The sequence below is a fragment of the Diachasma alloeum genome, unplaced genomic scaffold, assembly GCF_001412515.2.
Source record: "Diachasma alloeum isolate Michigan unplaced genomic scaffold, Dall2.0 Dall_scaffold_01405, whole genome shotgun sequence".
NCBI classification, from domain to species: domain Eukaryota; kingdom Metazoa; phylum Arthropoda; class Insecta; order Hymenoptera; family Braconidae; genus Diachasma; species Diachasma alloeum.
The window spans coordinates 1-7175 of NW_021681503.1; the positions used below are offsets into that span (position 1 = coordinate 1).

Sequence of the window (7175 nt, forward strand, 5' to 3'; positions counted from 1 at the left end):
TCTCTCTCTCTCTCTCTCTCTCTCTCTCTCTCTCTCTTTCTCTGTCTGTTTATTTACTCTGTCAATCGGTGCATGAGAAATGTCATTGTGTACTTTGTACAACATAATGTACAGTAATAAAAGTAATCAACCAATCAATCAATCTCTCTCTTTCTCTGTGATGATGGGTGTACAATGTGAATACATTATGACATGTAAAACAGTATTCATCATATTATAGGATCATACATATATATTTTTTTATATAGTTTCTTTTTCTTTTGTTGAGTATCATTTCAGATAATTTCACTAAGCTGGTGTGCTGTATCTTCTTTTCGTTGAGTATTTGAAAACTATTAAAAAAATGTTCATACGTATGATTTTTTAAAAATCTGGTGACTTTTAACTCCTAATTGTCTTTTTACGCATAATACTGGTGACACCTTATAAACCCGAGTCGGCAACACTGATACCCCCGTCAGTTTTTTTGTCCTTGATTGTCCTGACTCATCACAACGCGGCAAAACCAACCGTAATCATTGACTTCTTTACTCCTATTTATTTAAAATTGCATAAACATATTTTTTTCATTTTTCCTCGATTCAGCATGCCATGCGCTAACCAAACAAAAAAGGTTTAAAAGTAATTAAAAAACACTCCGTCTACATATGATGTAAAATGGACAACCTGGAATATTAAAGGTAGTTTGAGCAGAATAGACCCCTTCAATATTTTGCCTAAACCAAAAGGAGTAAAACGGAAAGTAAAAAGACCAAAGAGAGGAGTAAACCAATTTTAAGGATCGAACGGAAAAGGTTAGCAGAATAATCAAGTGGGTCAAAAGCTCTTTTCCATTTTACTCATGTAACACTCGGGACGATTTTGCTTATCTCTTTTGTTCAATAAGAATTGTGAAAAAATAAACTAGGAATTGGCTAAAGGAGAAGATTTCTGATCACAAGTATTTGATCTTTTAACAAAATTTTGAGCATTCAACTATATTTATCGATTAACTAATATTTATGAAAGTCGTTAAAAACTGATAATCTTGCATTGATTAGCATTCGGTGTGATTAACATTAATGTGGATAATTTGAGTTTTGAGGCCAAAAAAAAATTAAATAATAAATAATGTGAATAATGCCCCTAAATAAATTTGATCAATTACTAGATTCTCCTGGACTTAAGTGATCAGAAACTGTCCCCTTTATCTTGAAAATTGTCTATGTCACGGCTACGTCAAAAGTGCGACTTACTGCTTTGTTTTGCATCCAATAAGTTGCGTATTATAACCTTATGCATTAAGCAATTCCGCGATGCGTTGATTAACGTCTAGGGCGATAAACAAGCACCACCAGCGCTGCTGGTGACATCAGTAGGGATCGTCGCAAGCACTGCGCTATGACGAGAGCTGCAATGGGCAATGGCGTTCAGTTCTGTTGACGTTGGTTACCGAAGAGTATTTTTTATCAAAATAAAGTTTATTATGTTCAACAAATTGAGAGAAGTATCATGTGAAAGTTGTGGGAGACAGTTTTTTATCGTTCAAGTAAAGTGAATTAAAAATGACATGATTGTATTTCAAAAATAATCTATTCTCTTTGGAATAGTTGGGCTTTCCTTCAATCAAAAATTATCAATAAATTGTAGAAAAAAGTTCTGTTTCATGCAAAGAAAATTGGTTAGGGAGTGTGAAAGATTATGGGGTTTGAAAATCTATTATTTTTCATTTAGTGATGATTAGGTTTTTCTTCAGCGGCGGGGGGGGCTTCGCCCCCTGGAGCCCCGTCTTGCGCCCACATCCAGAGGGATACTGGCCTCTCTAAAAGTTGTCGCACTTTTGACTGTAGCCTGGATATAAAATAGTATGTGATATTCGGACGAAAAGTGGCAAGTTATGACGCGTGTGAAGTTTGCTGCACGAACCGAGGACGAGACCCAGGTCCGAATCCCGGTTGGGCGGTGCGGGTTTTTTTTCTTTCTAAATTCTAACTCTCTTTGAATTGATTTAATGCTTAAAGGCGGTTAGGTGGTGTTGTGAGGCGAATTTGGAGAGACAGTTTCCGTAGTTCGGGGTAGCTGGGAGAGTGCCCGGCGTGTAACTGGGAGACCCGGATGCGAAGCCCGACTGGGCGGTGCGGGTTTTTTTCGCTCGTGTCATAACCTGCCATTTATTGCCCTTATATCACAATATACTATTATTGGTTCAATGGCAAAAGGTGAAAATCTACCCAAATGGTAGTGAATTTCAGTTGCGTGAAAGCTCCTCGCTCAATTGTAAATAGAAAATGGGCTTGCAAGATGCTGGTATGCCGCCATCTTGCAAGCCCGTCGGGGTACAGGACAGGTTCGTCAAACAACCTAACGGCGCCCAAAATCGTCAACCACCTCGTATTTTGCAACATTTAGTGAGTTAGTTTTCTTCTTTAGATCACCCTTGCCTCGTTTCATTAGGCTCTCGTTAGTGCAAGGATTTTATTGTGATAATTTTTGGGCCTTACAATTCAGCGAACCAGGAGAATTCGAATTGAATTATTATAATTTTATTGACTGTACCTAATTCATTGCTATTAACGTTATGAATTATGGCGGCATCGTAACCGGCTTCCTGTGCCATCCGAACTTTTATTTCAAAGCTGCAATTGTATCTGGCTATCAAGGCAATCCAATTTCCATTGTAACTCGTATTTTTTGGTGGTGAGGCTATCACACTGCATGCTGTCGGTGGATCAGCATAAACAATTACTCCCTGAAATTATTCACATGAAATGTAGTGTTAATTTTTTTTCTCTATTTTAAGGTCTTTGAGTCCCTTTTCGGGACCCATTTGGCACTCTATCCGACCCTACGCATGCGACGGTGGATTCTACACTGTACCGTATTTATACTCATGTAGAACATAGGAGTAGCATAGGTAACCACAGGAAGCCCATGTCGGTACAGGCGATTTCTCTATTAGCTACCTCCGGCTCGCCGGAGCCTCAAATTAAACAATTCAGCTCCACTTGAGATCGAATTCGGAAGCTTTCGCACACTAGACTGGCGTCTAGCTCACTCGGCCACCGATGTCAGTAGTGTTAAGGTTATTTCTCTATCGCACCAAAAATAGTGACAGAAATATGAAAAATGAAAATATCGGGCTATCCGCTTCAAACTGTGCGCTATTTCAAAAACTGTGTTGTGTGTGGTAGAATGGACGAGGAAATATTGACTCATTCTCAGCAATTCATATAATAAAGTTACTTTATTCCTAACTCAAAGTGTAACGGTTTAATTCAATACAAAATCGACTAAAAGATGTACTCAATAATGAGCTACATTGGAAATCAGCCCCGAGTCCAGTGTGCTCTCGATTTTTATCCAAAACCGTGGCACACTTGCCTCGATTCGTCTTTGTATTCGTATTGCAAAACGGCCTCGTTTTGTAATACGATGGTGATTCGGTGAATACCTAATTTCTGCATAATTATTCAATTACTTCATATTTATGTTATGGAATATTCTGGAATACAATATCACTCCCAACCAGAGAAGAAAATTCCTATACTTGGAATTTTTCCTCGCCTTCAATTATCGTAATTTTTCAATTTATACATTTTTACATATTTAAATATTAACTGCTATATCATTATTATTATTTTTTTTTAATTCCGTGGGTAAGACATTGTATCCGTCCCTCCAGTCAGTTACCTGAGTACCGAGCCAGTACGTCGGCACCAACAGCAAAGTGACATTACTGTAATAATAAGAAGTTATGTGGTTGCACTAGAGATTATTGAAACTGGATGCGTGAAGTATTCTGGAAAGCCCAAGAACGTCGTATTTGTTTCCAAACGTCTCTTTTCTTATCCCAATTCTGCCTGTAGTCCTTGGAGTTGCTTGACATCTCGTACTACACTGCGGAGATGGACATCTTTCAGGTTCAGTTATCCTTCTCTCTCGTTTAGAGTCAAGTTCATCTTAGGATGAACGAATCAGTATTCGTTCTCGTAAAATCGTCCGAAAATTGTCCCCTGATCTTCTAGCTTTCAAGAACAAAACTTGTGTGAATGTATAGTGATTTTTGAGTTGATCCGCTCTTCGTAACCAAGGAGTCACATCTGTTGTCGCTGCAACGGTCCATATGTGATTGCTCAAAAATAATCTACCTAAGGATTCAAATTGTAGGCCTGAGGTGTGGACGAACTCGTTAACGGTGTAGTCTCCCTCCCCCTTTATTACGGGGATCATGCTGCCTAGCATGATTGATGCAAATAAAATTGATAGGAAAGCGTAATTCCTCGACTTCCTTTTCGTTTCTTGAATCGTCTGTTTTTCTTCAAGATTTCGAAGTGACTTGGTTTTGCCGAATAATGCCTCCAATTCCACTTTTAATTCTCCAAAACTATTTATCACTTTATGCTTCAGTTGCACAAATACTTTTCCAGTCAATTTATTTTTCATGCTAGTTTTGAGGAGTGTAGAATGTAACTCAGGCTGCAATAAGTCCTTTGCACCCTCACACGACCCCAAAAACGGTATTAATTTATGGGCCTTCTCGCCATTAAATGAATGTACCAACTGAAGGCACCTTTCAGGTCTATGAGTCCCCTCCGGCCATGACCATCACTATTGACGGGTGGATTATTTACCCCAATTGCATCACGATTGCGAATCTCTGCCCAAGCCTTTCGTAATTCGTTTTCTAAACGCCTCCGCTCCTGAGCTTCTTCTCTCAATCTCTCCTGCGCATTGTCCAATATCTTCAACATCTCTTCCGCTCGTTGATCCGTTCCATTACCCTGCAAAATCCCATGAGTGTCCAGATTTTGAATCCCCGAAACATCCGGCTCTGGCATTATCGACTAAAATATGTACTCAATAATGAGCTGCATTGGAAATCAGCCCCGAGTCCAGTGTGTTCTCGGTTTTTATCCAAAACCGTGGCACACTTGCCTTGATTCGTCTTTGTATTCGTATTGGAAAACGGCTTCGTTTTGTAATACGATGCTGATTCGGTAAATACCTAATTTCTTCATAATTATTGGATTACTTCATATTTATATTATGGAATCTTCTAGAATACAACAACTGTTCTATGACATTAAAGGGCATCGAGGAGGTGATCATAACCATTCAACAAATGACTGAAGGAAAAATTGAAGAAAGGCTGAAGGCGACACGGAAAGCTTTTGAGGTATCAAGACCTTGGTCAATGCAATCATCGGTAGTCCATACGGACATTGCTAAATTACTTCGCAATTTCAACGTAATGCTAAAATCATGTTTGGTGACTTTTCATGATGGATTTTTCATCATGAAAATCGAAATTCAGGGCTTAAACAGCGGCATTTACAATCAAAATGGAATTATATTGTATGCTTAAACAACAAATTTTTTACGCTCAAATCAATTTTTTTTGTGGCGGTTAAGTGCAGGTAGCGAAATAAAGACTAATGGTTGAAATAATAAAGTCGTTGGATTTGGTACGGGAGATGTATTTACATCGAATTTCGAAATCGGACTGAATATTTTGGTCGGGTGCCTGAGGACTAAATACTTTTTGTTTGGCTCGAACGTAACAATACAGAACATTCAAGACGCGTTATATGAATTTCGGAATAATAATTGATTGTGAAAAAAAAAGAAAACAGAACGAGACTAAAAGAAAAATCAATAATGTCGATTGGCAGTAACAGCTGGTATAGTTTAGTGAAATCCGACGCGCTTTGGACGAGACGTGTGGTCCGATGATGTCCACGTGAATGTGTTCAAAGCGCCGCGTGCGTCCTGGAAAATTTTGAATCGAGGATGAGACATGACGAGATACCTTGTTTCATTGCTATGCTAGGCATGCGCAGACCCGCAGTCGACAGTCTCGGTTGATGCTGGGCCAGCCGTGGAGTTGTGTCATCAGTCTCGTTGACGCCCGTGCTCCAGGATGGCTGACGATGTGGAGAGCGTCGAAGATTCTCTTCCCCAACGGTGCAGGAATGAAAGAACGAATCAGATTGCCACTCAGGTCACAGTAGATTGGTGTGGCGCAGTCTGGGATGTTGACTGGTCGCAGGGTGAGAACGTCGTGATGTTGACCCTGAAGGCCTTGTTGGAGTTCCTCGTCAGCGGCTTGAGCTTCGACAAGCTTATTCGTAGAGACTGCTGCAGAGATCTCGTCAATACGAGAGAGAGCATCGGCGACAATGTTATCTTTGCCGGCCACGTATTGGATGTCGGTAGAAAACTGGCCAATGAAATCCAGGCGATGAAATTGTTGGCGTCGCTCTGTCGGGGTATTGAGCGAAAGCGTGACGCAGCGGCTTGTAATCAGTGAAGATCATGACATGCTGTGCCTCGAAGATGTAGCGAAACTTTTACACGGTACCGCGGATAGCGTGAATGTCTCGGTCGTAGGGGCAGTGTTTTCTCAACGCAGTTTCTGGCTGAAGAAAGCGAGTGGTTCCCAGAGCTGTTCTCGTCGTTGTTGGAGGACCGCTCCGTTGAAATGTCTGCGCGGTATTTCGAAGTCCAAACGTTATGAACGGAAATTCGAACAGGTTGAACGGTACGATGATGGCCGCTTTATTTACGTCGTTCATGGCCACCGGTATCTGATTGAAGACCTGCACGAGGTCGATACACTGAGAGAAAAACGATCGGTCCCTATCACTATTTTCTGAGTGTCAAGGTTTATTAGTATTGTGTTCAATTTTGTTGTGTAACGATCACAGTATTCTTTTATAGATCTCACGACTCGATTTTCAGAATCAAAACCAACTGAAAATTTCATGTAACTGGCACAAAACTATGTAGAGTGAAGAATAAATCAACTCGAAGCGGGAATATAACACTAGTATAGAATGCAATCAATACTTTTCCCAGCGAGTCATTGGGATGCAATATATTTAGTCATCGCAATCAAAATTATGTTGTCACCAGGACTCACTGAGTGGTGGTCAGCCCTTCGTGACTCGTATAGCGGGGCGTATAGCATGTCCCAGGCATTTTCTCAATAATTTTCTTCAATNTGGTCAGCCCTTCGTGACTCGTATAGCGGGGCGTATAGCATGTCCCAGGCATTTTCTCAATAATTTTTTTCAATCTTTTATCATATACAAACAAAAGTTTTGGGTGAATAGCATTAATCGAACATTCAACTACACTACTAAAATTCGGGTCTTATTTTAAGATCCAAATGTCTCGATTTTTTAGTCCTTAAA

The 7175-nt window shown here is 40.0% G+C and overlaps 1 long non-coding RNA gene across 1 annotated transcript in view; it reads right to left on the reverse strand.

Moving 5' to 3' along the window:
• Positions 1-1315: 1315 nt before the first annotated feature.
• The window catches only part of LOC107046459, an 87104-nt gene continuing 81244 nt past the window's right edge, over positions 1316-7175 (reverse strand). The window contains exons 2-3 of the long non-coding RNA XR_001461564.1: positions 2536-2728; positions 1316-1390 (exon numbers count right to left, since the gene is read on the reverse strand). This is a non-coding gene — a long non-coding RNA (uncharacterized LOC107046459). The remainder of the gene's footprint in view (positions 1391-2535; positions 2729-7175) is intronic.